The following is a 13,535-nucleotide window of genomic DNA, read 5'->3' on the forward strand; positions in this document are numbered from 1 at the left end:
AAGATTTAATTCTAGGAAATATTTATATTGAAATGTTATTATGCAATTAATGTCGTTTATTTTAGTTGAAGAGGCATAATTCTACTTTAAACACCATGACTTTCAAAGACTAACCCTCTACAGTGGTAGGTGCAAACTGTAGCAGTCATGTCAACATTACGATGTCAAAACACATGAACGCACTCTATCTGTACTGACATCATTTGGTTCAGTGGTTTCTGACAAGTAAATCAGTAAGTTTAAGAGTTTTCTTTAATTTGTGATGATATACCACTCACACATAACACCATACACTTAAGTTTTACTACTAAACTTTTACAAGAGTTAACAGTTTAAGTTAGAATCCTGATGTTTAGAGTGACTGGTTGTAACCTGAGGGTTGTGGAGACATGACCTTCAATTGGTAGCGGTTAGTGTGGCAGGCTTGTAATCCGTAGATTGCAGGTTGTAGAATTATGGCCGTCAAATGGTTAGAGTGGCAGGCTTGTAATCCGTAGATTGCAGGTTGTAGAATTATAGCCGTCAAATGGTTAGAGTGGCAGGCTTGTAATCTGCAGGTTGCAGGTTGTAGAATTATAGCCGTCAAATGGTTAGAGTGTAGGCTTGTAATCTGCAGGTTGTAGAGTCATGACCGTCAAATGGTTAAAGTGACAGGCTTGTAATCTGCAGCTTGCTTGTTGAATAGCTAAAGCCAACATGTACTTTGACATCGGAATGTTGACATGATAATGACTGCTACAGTTTGCAACTACCACTGTACAGGGTTAGTCTTTGCAAGTCATGGTGTTTAAAGTAGAATTATGCCTCTTCAACTAAAATAAATGACATCAATTGCATAATAACATTTCAATATAAATATTTCCTAGAATTAAATCGTTAGCGAAACAATTAAATTTGAGTCTTCATATCCAATCTTCCTCTTATGGGATAGAAGTTGCAATGGATTGTATGCTCCCAAGGGAGTTGATATAAGTCATTGTGCAGCTCTAGATTCGTGGCATGGATAATTATTCCATAATTAATTGTGAAGTGTTTTGAGCACAGTGAGTAATAGCTCTATAAAAACTAGCATAATTTATTATTGTTTATAGTACTAGTACTCGGCTTTAACATTAGGTGACTTGTCCACTTTACCCTCTGCTCTGAGCTTTACCCTTCCAGTTATACAAAAGGCGACTTGATCACATTTTATGTTTGCTACAATTCCGTATAATTTGAACAGCTATAAAACTCTTCAGGAAAATAGTTGTAAACGTATATTACTGTTAACGTCCCATATCTAAGGAACCGTTTGTAGTTTGTAGCCGTTAGCCATTTGTAAGTCCGTTTGACTGGCGTGCTTTGACCACAGACAAGTAATATACAGACAAGTACTTATCTGTGACCTATTTTTTTGCAACTAATATGTTATGTGATTAAATGTCACTCTACATCTACTGATCCGACTAATGCAAGTACACAGACCAATCAGTAGATGTTTTCACTTAGTGTACAATGTGTTAGTGGGATTAGCTCTTGAGTTTAATCTGGGATTAGCAAGCTACTAATCAATGCAAAGCTGGTAAACTTCCATAAGACAGTGATAACATAGGAAGTAGGCAAAAACAGTGAGAGGAAACAGTAATTATGATGGCAATATTTATATAAGAAAAAATATGAGAAATCCGGAAATCCGCGAGAACAAAATCATTTATTCATTCTGTTTGTTTTTTTTAATTTGTTTTATTAAACTTTATTTCAAGAGGGTAGCCCAGTTGGCCTTGGCCAATCTTCCCTTGGGCCCTATAAATATAAATAGTACAAACACAAAAGAGACAAATACAAACTGTACAATAAGGACAATACAATAAACATCAAAAGTGTCTAACATTTTGTCATAAAATATTGGTGACAGCCTTGTGTGAAGGAAGACAACAATGTTCTATTTCTCACTTCATGTGGTAAGGTATTCCAAGTATTTGCACCAGAAAACATAAAACTTTGCTTAAAAAATTCAATTCTAGGTCAAGGTACTAACAGGGCATTGTTTTTGCTCGACTGGTTCTATAATTATGACAGTTGTGAACATGTTTAAAATATGAGTTAAAATACTCAGGACAGAGTCTGTTTACGCACTTAAAGGTAAAAACAGACTTATTAAAATATACTCTCTGGGAAATTGGTAATGTATTTATAGATTTAAATAAATTAGCTGTGGGCGAGTCTCTGTTCCCTTGTGATCTCTTACTTTATGATGGTGGTTGCTCACCAATCGAATTTTAAGGTATGTTAAACTTGCCATAACTACCACAAGAATTCACCATTATGGATATTAGAAATCTAGACATATGTCTTCTCCCCTGCCACTACATCAATCTTGGAATTATTTATAGCAATACTGATTTTAGGCGATTTCGTGAAGCATACTTAATCCTCGTAAATTTCGCCCTGGTTTTTCGCCTATTTGGTTTTTCGCCTAAATTTTACAAAATAGATGGATTTTTGTGTACATTAAATAAATATAGTAAGAAAAAAGACAAGGTTCGTTCAAGAATTTCCGTGCAATATGCGTGTGATTTGATCCAAGTCAAAGGTGACCTGGTTTGTGATATGGCAAACGGACGAGTTTCCCACAACTACATAAAATTAAACCCAATTTCACAAAGTTTTGATATTTTCAATTAACGTGTAACTTGCAAATTCGATATTACCCCGCAATTGTGTGTAACTATGTTTGAGTTTGATAGTGGCACCAGAATGAAGGCAACTTGCGAAAGCAGATCATATATTTGAGTACAGTGTCGTAAGTTCAAGGAATGGGAAACTTGCAAACCAGCCATGTTGAAATGTGATAATAAATACTAATCAATTAGTATTGTAAACAATATTGTTACATTGTTTATAACCACCAATAATCAATTCATTGTTACCCTGACCAGTGTGAGAGGTTTATTTCATCGGTAGCTCCAAATTAGGTATTACAATAACCAGAGATAATCCCATAGCCGTTTGCATCTGAGCATGCTCAGTCTGGATGGAAAGTTCCCTATTGGTCTTCCTTCTATCTTAGCCAAAATACAAACATTTGCCCAATAAATACAACTTGACTTTGACCATCGCATTATCATGTTATCTATTGTTAAAAATTGTGAGAGTATCTCAGTCTCGCATGTTTTGATTTTTGAAGTCCTAGTAAAGGTTAGTTGTTGAACAAAATTAAAAAAATCAAAAATCCCTGCTGTGTTTATTTTCAGTAAAATTTTGTATCATCAAATGAAAATCAGTATCCACATCAAGGCCAACCTGCAGTAATGGGTTACATTATGTTACGAAAGACAGTGAAAGCCTGCCTAATACTGAGCAATAGATACCCTTAGCTATTGCACGGTAATCCTATTTCCAGTAGAAGGGAAAAGTGGAACGAGCGTTCGTAACCATTCGGAAGACTTCGAATCTGATGATGAAAGTGTGAAGCCATCATCATTTTCAGATTGAGTGAAAAGGTCAAATTTTGAAAGTGAAGATGAATATGAATATGATGGTGCCTTCACACCCGTATCGCAGTCGAGGAAGAAAAGGGCACCTCGAGGTGACCCGACTATGACATCATTTGCAAATCGAACGCCAACCGTGTCAACCCAGGGAGCCTCGAGGCTCCCCGAGGTGGATAATCGAACGTACCCCATGTGATAGATTCAAATTTTCAAAACGCAGCGGACAGTTTTCTCCCACAGCGATCTTGCTGAAAACCATTTAATTGTACTGTTGACGCCAGGAGACGTTTGTTAATGCCACCAAACACATGAATCCTTTTAAACACCATACTTCATCACTTTAGCCATGTTTTTATGTAAGTATTTTTATTAACCCATTAGAGTAAAATAGCTTCTATACTCGGCCTGTGCCCCTTTAAGGTATTTTTCTGTGTCTGTCAAATCTGGGGGCCATATTTTAAAGTGTGCTAACACTGATTTTCTTTCGTCCGTTAACATTACAGTGTAAGATAAAGTGTTGCTCGTCTTTAATTTCATTGGTTTAGCACATGGGGCATGTTCTACTGGCTATCTCTTGTTTATTGCGTCTACCTGTTTCTATTGTTAGTTTGTGTGAACTTTTCCTTAGTTTTGTCAGAGCAGATCTTTGGAGAGGATTTTTTTATAATGCTTAAATATTTCTCACATGTAGTATCTTTTTTATTTGTCTATACGTACGGAGTTTATTTTTATGGTTTTGTGCTTTGTTATCATTGTATAGTATGTCTATGGATTGTCTGTCATACAGTTCTTTTAGTTTCTCTTTCACTATATTAATTAATTTAGAATCACCTTATGTAGCTATTTCTGTCCATTCCTCCTCCATATTTATTAATTTTAAGATCTGCTTGATACCTGTTACCCAGTTTTGTGTCCCCACCCTCTCAATTTCTATACCCAGTTTGAATGCTTCATTTACAAGAGAATCTGTTGGTTTCTGTTTATTTTTTATCCAATACTTTACTACTTGTATTAAGCCAAATAAAATTAGGGGGCTACGTCCAGCCCATACCCCACTGCAGTACAGTGGGATTGGTCTGATGGTGGCATCAAACATTTGCAAATATAATTTATCTGGTATCTGGCCTTCTGAGAATAGATATTGTTTTAATTCAAAACATGCTTTCAATGCCCTATTGGTTAGTTCTTGCTGGGCCTTGTTGAGTTTTCCTGTAGTGTTTAGCTTTATGCCTAGATATGTGTATGGTGAGACTCTTTCAAGTTCAAGATTGTTCAGATAGAATTTTTGTTCTGCATGGTTTTTCCTGATCTTTTAAAAACGTTTTTTTTTTATAATTTCGCTATATTAATATCCAGTTGCCATATTTTGCAATATGTTATTACAGCATTTAAAGCATTTTATAGAACAGAACTGGATTCTGACAACAATAGTAGGTCATCGGCATATAGCAGACAAGGTATATCATCATTCAAGAGCATTGGGGGATCAGTTTTAGTTTCTTCCAGTTACTTCTTAATGTCATTTATGTATATGTTGAACAGTAGAGGGCTTAGTCCATCTCCTTGCCTAATGCCTCTTTTGACTGGAAAAGTATTTGACTATCCAATAATTGTTTTGATACAACTTAAAAAATTGGAATAAATTGAATTTATCACATTCAAAAATTTACCAGAAATGGCACTTTTTCGCATAGTCTAGGAAGATCCAACCCTAATCAGTATTGGGAGCTAATAAAGCAATTAAAAATGAGAATAAACATAGCAACCTTGAATACATTAATGATAATAAACTGTATGAGCACTTCAAAGACTTGAATAACACCAGTGACAACATGAACATAAACATATTCAGGAAGAACAAGGCTACATAAAATCTGAAAAGCCATCATATCTTAACATATATGTTTCACAATTGGAAATCAATAATGCTATCAATCATCTAAAAAAAACATAAAAGCCCCTGGAATTGACAAAATTAAAAATGAAATGATCAAAGCAAGCAGACGTATACTAATCAGACCCATACACATTCTGTTTAACCTAATTTTGGACAGTGGACACAGCGGACCATATGTTTGTATTAAAAAAGCTACTCACAAAATATTTAAACCACAGTAAACATATCTTTGCCTGTTATAGAAGCAACAGCGGCTACACAACCATACAACGAAGATGCCCCTACGGACTACAGAGAAAACGTAACTTTCATTTGACTAGACCTGTCTTTCTAATATTCAATCGTCCTGCAATGTGTCAACAGTTGCGGCAGTAGTGTCAAATTTTCTCGTGGAATGAAAGCGTGCATGACAAGTCAGAAATTGTTCTGTGTCTGTGATTTTTTCTATGTATGGAAATATTTATGTCTACAGTAGATTTTCCGTACAGACTCATGTCATCTATCAGTTATTATTAGATGTCCATTTTTTTGTAAAACCATCACTAGAAGAAGCCATATCAAGAATAATTATGTACAATAATAAATTTCTGTAAATTTCATAACACTCTTGGTCTTCTAATTCTCCCAGTCATTGAGCAAGCAAGCGAATGAGATAATGAGTAAGTTTACTGTAGTGTTAAAAAAGTATGCTGTATACGTTTTATTACCAATAATGTGTGGAATTCAACATGGGGGCGGGTCGGATCCAAATATTTTATCAACTCAAGTGTCTGGTTGTATTATACATGATCGATGATTTATTAACAAAAGTCAAAACTATCTTATAAATACACAAAACAATATTTTATTTATGAAATTATCGGTCCCTGTGAAAACATAGTGATTCGGATAAGTTGGGAATCGTTTACTCGTGTACCGGACGGTGTCAGTATCTAGCTACTCAATGCACTGTCTGCGCCAGTCGACGGTCGACCACTTCTGTACCTCTTCTTGTCTTAGCCTGTACATTTCATTTCGGATCGATCCTGTCAAAAAAAGAAAATAATAATGTTTAGGCTACTTTCTCGCCCATGCATGAAATCAATAAGTTACTCTGCATAGGTGAAGTGCACTATCAGGGGAAAATGCATTGACTATCTACTAGAAGTACTAGGCGACAATACGTGACGTCAATGACGGTGAAACACATGTACGCATGGATAGGATAGGAAAGTTAGAAACACATCTAAATCAAAGGTTGAACATTATATTTTTTACTCACCCTCCGTCTGAGATTTTGAGGTGAAATCGGCAGCAGGCGTCTGAATACTAGTTCGTGCTGACGGCATCTGAGCCTTCTACAAAATGCCGCCATTGCGTGATATGGGCCTGGGATACAGAGAGTCATCGTTGAGGGCGCATCAGACTCCCAAGCAAAATACAAACATGTCAATTCCAGTCAGTTTGAGGTCGATTTACCTGTACATTTCCTGTTTGCCCCTTGCTAATTCTTATTCAAATGTGTATAAATACGTCTATTGAATGGAATTTACATATTTTTATTGAGAATTTTAACTGACGTCCTAGCCTGTGCATTAATCATATTGTCACTGAATACATCATTCCATTGAATAATTAATTAGTTTGTATTTGATTCTTGATACAGTTGACCTGAACTATGAATTAATTATATTGTCACTGAATACATTAATTCCATTGAATAATTAATTAGTTTGTATTTGATTCTTGATACAGTTGATCTGAACTATGAATTAATTATATTGTCACTGAATACATTAATTCCATTGAATAATTAATTAGTTTGTATTTGATTCTTGATACAGTTGATCTGAACTATGAATTAATTATATTGTAACTGAATACATTAATTCCATTGAATAATTAATTATTTGTATTTGATTCTTGATACAGTTGATCTTAACTATGAATTAATTTTATTGTCACTGAATACATTAATTCCATTGAATAATTAATTAGTTTGTATTTGATTCTTAATACAGCTGATCTGAACTATGAATTAATTATATTGTCACTGAATACATTAATTCCATTGAATAATTATTTAGTTTGTATTTGATTCTTAATACAGCTGATCTGAACTATGAATTAATTATATTGTCACTGAATACATTAATTCCAGGGAATCATTAATTAGTTTGTATTTGATTCTTGATACAGTTGATCTGAACTATGAATTAATTATATTGTCACTGAATACATTAATTCCAGGGAATCATTAATTAGTTTGTATTTGATTCTTGATACCGTTGATCTGAACTATGAATTAATTATATTGTCACTGAATACATTAATTCCATGGAATCATTAATTAGTTTGTATTTGATTCTTGATACAGTTGATCTGAACTATGAATTAATTATATTGTAACTGAATACATTAATTCTATTGACTAATTAATTAGTTTGTATTTGATTCTTGATACAGTTGATCTGAACTATGAATTAATTATATTGTAACTGAATACATTAATGTTATTGAATAATTAATTAGTTTGTATTTGATTCTTGATACAGCTGATCGTTCATAGTACTAACAGGTCGTCACTGTATGGGTGGATGGATGGTTGGTGTCAGTTAGTCATGCAATATGCGCCAGAAACGAGGTCCCGCCCCAAACATTGATTACAAATTTACAATTTATTTGTACATTTAGGACGTCCAATAGGTTACGTTGTATGTTCATATTCCGACGGTATCTGTTACTTGTTGTCTTCGCTTTCCTTTGATCGTCGCTTTGATATCATTTTTAGTAAACAAACTGCAAACTTCAAAGAAACTGCAGATAGTACGAGTAAAAGGTGCCCCCTAACTTTCCAGTAAAACGTTGAAACGGGAAACGTTGTTTGTGGTTTGATTTTGATTGCATTTCAAAAAACGAAAGTTCGAATTTCTATATCAACACCTGAAACACTAAGTTCAAAATTCACATGTAATTTCAAATGATGATTTCTTAAACACGTACTCGTGGTTTGAAATTACGTCAAAAACGAATCACATCATCTCTGGATAGATTAGGATTTCACTTGCACGTCGTTAGTCACGCACCATTTTTGAACAAGTTCTTTCACTTATTTCTTCCTTTTTTTGTATTTGCTGATTTCTAATTAAATCGTACAAGGTACTGACTTTAAATTATGGAGATACATTGATAGTTAACCTCTGATTTTGAATACCTTGTTTGGTGAATGAAAACCTTCGAACGATAATATAATCTAGATTGAATTTATAGAGTGTTACGTGGAAATATCCAGAATTTCCTACAATTACTAAGTATTTCATTGATTTTTTTTGAGACAGTATACTACCTCGATAAAACTCAGAATTCATTGGAAGTTTATTGAATTAGATGTTAGAATTTATTGTATTTAACTGAGGTATTTGAATATTGAACTATTTACATACTTGGCACAAGTCATTAATCCATCAAAGCATACATTGGATTTCAATCAATTGATGACACATACACATTGTATTATTTAGACAAGAAATTGGTTACATTAACTTTATTGTTCCATTATGCCCATGATCAAACATGTATCCTGGCAGTTCGGTTGCAATCATAGTTCTCTAATATATTGCAAATATAACAGAAAAGCATCCTAATAATTCTTTTTCTTTTTCTTTAGATTGACATTGGTATCTTCACAAAGGATTTTTATCACCTTCTCAGTTAACAACCGCTGAATGATGAAATCTATTATAAGGAGTCGCTATCGATTATGCCTTTGGTTAATCATTTGGACAGTGATAGTATTTCTCTTGAGACATCTGTTTCCTTCAAATATCTTTCCGTCCAGTGTTGGTTATCATACACTGTCGAATGTCCAAACAACATTAGGCGATGACGTAATCCTGGAAACAGATATGAAAAATATCTATGATATAGTCAGTTTAACTGACACCAAGTTGGTATTTGCTCTAAAGGCATATAATTCGAAATTTAACAAATCCTCCGAAAAAGTACCACCATATAGAGATCGCATCAAAAATAAAGAAAATGTGAGTGCTACTGACGTTCTTTGTAGACTAAAAAGTACGGCGGAAATGAGTATGATTGGTCCGAAAACAACTCCATTCCGTGAAATGGGGATTGGAAAATATTTACCAAAGGATCCATTACTTACCGTTAAGCCCATATACAACAGATGTGCTGTTGTATTAAGTTCGGGCTCTATGAAGAACTCTAGTTTAGGGGAGGACATTGGTGAGTATTCATTGGTATATATTTTATTTCATATCATTAAGACTAGTGTAATTTGTGAACTTCATTTTCGAGGTGTATGAAAATGATGAAACAATGGAAACATCCAATGAAAACAATGAAATGGGAAAACACAATGAAAACAATGGAAACTTTGAAAACAATGACAAGTTGTTTGAAGAAGGGGGGGGGGATGTTTGCATCAAACTATCTGTCCGAAATTAATCCAAAAAATGTTCTCTTCTCAAGTAGGAACTCTTTTAGATATGCTTTACATGCACTTCCCCAGACTTCAATGACATAAAAAATGTGCGGTAAAACAAAAGCATTGTACAACAGGAGAATTGGAATTGAAACTATTGTGCACAACCTGCAAAAAATCCAGTAAAGTTGCTTATTTTTTCTTTATCTGTGCAATATGTGCTTTCCAGGTTAAATTACTATCTAGACAAATTCTAATAAAAGATGTATGCACAACTCTTACAATGTAGATGATTTGCCATAACGGTTGAATTGGATGGCTTAGCCAAGACGAAGAATTTATTCATTAGTTATTTCATAGAAACATTGATATTGACATTTCATTTGGGGTGACCCTATTTTTTTTTGAATTTGTTTCCCATTTCTTTTTCAACTATGGGTCAGTCGGTTAATTAAAAAGAGAGAGTAAAGGAGTAAAAATCATCATCTCATTCATGTTTCCCTGCCTCTCCTCCTCTTCCCTATCTAGTCTTTCATCGGATTCCTTGTTTGAAGCCCTTTCCCAGCTTCTATACACAATTGGCATGTTTTCAGGTCACCTACTTGAATGACTTCATGAAAGAAATGTTTTGTTCTTGAACAAGTGTCAATGCCGCCGTCATTACTGTAGATAATGATGACAGTCCAAACACTTGCTTATTCTTGCCAGAGATCTGTAAAATATTAAGGGTGAGCAAAAGGGAAAAAAAAGTAGAGTCACCCTTATATAGTGTACTCTGTTAATGTATGCAAAAAAAACCCCACTTTCTTTATATCGATGACTCCATCAATTAGGCTTGGATGCCTTCTGAATGAATTATCTTCAATATTCTGTAGATTCCCATGATGCAGTTCTCCGGTTTAATGTTGCGCCATTCAAAGGATATGAAAGAGATGTTGGAAAGAAAACAACAATCAGACTTATTAACCGTCAAACTCTATACACTCATCCCGTTATCAGTATGGGTCGTGGGAATGGCTTTGACAACAATACTATAATGGTGATGCTGGCAATGGGAGGCACTTATAATGGTAATCTGTATGAGGTGGGTATTCATCTCCAACTGAATACACCCCAAGTTTATATTGCATATTCAGTTTGTGTGTTAGTATATGGAAAAGTCAAGGGATTCAAATTTAACCTAGTCTTTATCTGCTGTTTGTTTGTTTGCTGCTTAAGTTCATGTATTTTAGTTTTCATTAGCTGTGAACTATTCTCTTAAATGCTCACTGTTTCACACCTCGAAAGTTCTCTCTTGCAGCATAATTGGTGGAGGGTCTATGCTTGCAGTGACAATTGTCCCTGTTTCATGACTGTTACCAACTGCAATGTATTCCTAGTTGGTGGATCAAACGTGTGGGTATTCACTCCATACATGCTGCTAATCTCTAACACCTCCTACTTCTTTTGGTCTATATTTCTTTTTAAGGCCTAAAAAATAGTTGGATACTAATACCGGTTAATGATAGGTCAGTGGTAATGTCAATCAAGTTAGATGGATACTAATACTGGCTAATGATAAGTTAGTGGCAGTGTCAATCAACATAGATAGATACTAATACTGGCTAATGATAGGTCAGTGGCAGTGTCAATCAACATAGATGGATACTATACTGATTACTGATAGGTCAGTGGCAGTGTCAATCAACTTAGATGGATACTAATACTGGCTAATGATAGGTGAGTGGCAGTGTCAATCAACTTAGTTGGATACTAATACTGATTACTGATAGGTCAATGGCAGTGTCAATCAACATAGATGGATACTATACTGATTACTGATAGGTCAGTGGCAGTGTCAATCAACTTAGATGGATACTAATACTGGCTAATGATAGGTGAGTGGCAGTGTCAATCAACTTAGTTGGATACTAATACTGATTACTGATAGGTCAGTGGCAGTGTCAATCAACTTAGGTGGATACTAATACTGATTACTGATAGGTCAGTTGCAGTGTCGATTAACTTCGGTAGCTACTAATATTGATTACTGATAGGTCAGTTGCAGTGTCAATCAACTTAGGTGGATACTAATACTGATTACTGATAGGTCAGTTGCAGTGTCGATCAACTTCGGTAGCTACTAATATTGATTACTGATAGGTCAATGGCATTGTCAATCAACTTAGGTGGATACTAATACTGATTACTGATAGGTCAGTGGCAGTGTCAATCAACTTAGATGGATACTAATACTGATTACTGATAGGTCAGTTGCAGTGTCGATCAACTTCGGTAGCTACTAATATTGATTACTGATAGGTCAATGGCATTGTCAATCAACTTAGGTGGATACTAATGCTGATTACCGATAGGTCAATGCCATTGTCAATCAACTTAGGTGGATACTAATGCTGATTACCGATAGGTCAGTGGCAGTGTCAATCAACTTAGTTGGATACTAATACTGATTACTGATAGGTCAATGGCAGTGTCAATCAACTTAGGTAGATACAAATACTGATTACTGATAGGTCAATGGCAGTGTCAGTGAACCTAGTAGGTCAATGGCATTGCCAATCAACTTAGGTGGAAACTAATGCTGATTACTGATAGGTCAGTGGCAGTGTCAATCAACTTAGGTGGATACTAATACTGATTACTGATAGGTCAATGGCATTGCCAATCAACTTAGGTGGAAACTAATGCTGATTACTGATAGGTCAATGGTAGTGTCAATCAACCTAGGTAGATACTAATACTGATTACTGATAGGTCAATGGCAGTGTCAATCAACTTAGGTGGATACTAATACTGATTACTGATAGGTCAATGGCATTGCCAATCAACTTAGGTGGATACTAATGCTGATTACTGATAGGTCAATGGTAGTGTCAATCAACTTAGGTAGATACTAATACTGATTACTGATAGGTCAATGGCAGTGTCAATCAACTTAGGTGGCTACTAATACTGGTTACGGATAGGTCAGTGTCAATCAACTTAGGTGGATACTAATAGTGATTACTGATAGGTCAGTGGCAGTGTCAATCAACTTAGGTGGATACTAATATTGATTACTGATAGGCCAATGGCAGTGTCAATCAACTTAGGTGGATACTAAAACTGATTACTGATAGACCAATGGCAATGTCAATCAACTTAGGTGGATACTAATATTGATTACTGATAGGTCAGTGGCAGTGTCAATCAACTTAGGTGGATACTAAAACTGATTACTGATAGGTCAATGGCATTGTCAATCAACTTAGGTGGATACTAATACTGATTACTGATAGGTCAGTGGCAGTGTTAATCAACTCAGGTGGATACTAATACTGATTACTGATAGGTCAATGGCATTGTCAATCAACTTAGGTGGATACTAATACTGATTACTGATAGGTCAGTGGCAGTATTAATCAACTCAGGTGGATACTAATACTGATTACTGATAGGTCAATGGTAGTGTCAATCAACCTAGGTAAATATTAATACTGATTACTGATAGGTCAATGGCAGTGTCAATCAACTTAGGTGGCTACTAATACTGGTTACGGATAGGTCAGTGGCAGTGTCAATCAACTTTGGTGGATACTAATAGTGATTACTGATAGGCCAATGGCATTGTCAATCAACCTAGGTGGATACTAATGTTGATTACTGATAGGTCAATGGCATTGTCAATCAACTTAGATGGATACTAATACTGATTACTGATAGGTCAGTGGCAGTGTCAATCAACTTAGGTGGATACTAAAAC

This window comes from Glandiceps talaboti, chromosome 17, assembly GCF_964340395.1.
Source record: "Glandiceps talaboti chromosome 17, keGlaTala1.1, whole genome shotgun sequence".
NCBI classification, from domain to species: domain Eukaryota; kingdom Metazoa; phylum Hemichordata; class Enteropneusta; family Spengelidae; genus Glandiceps; species Glandiceps talaboti.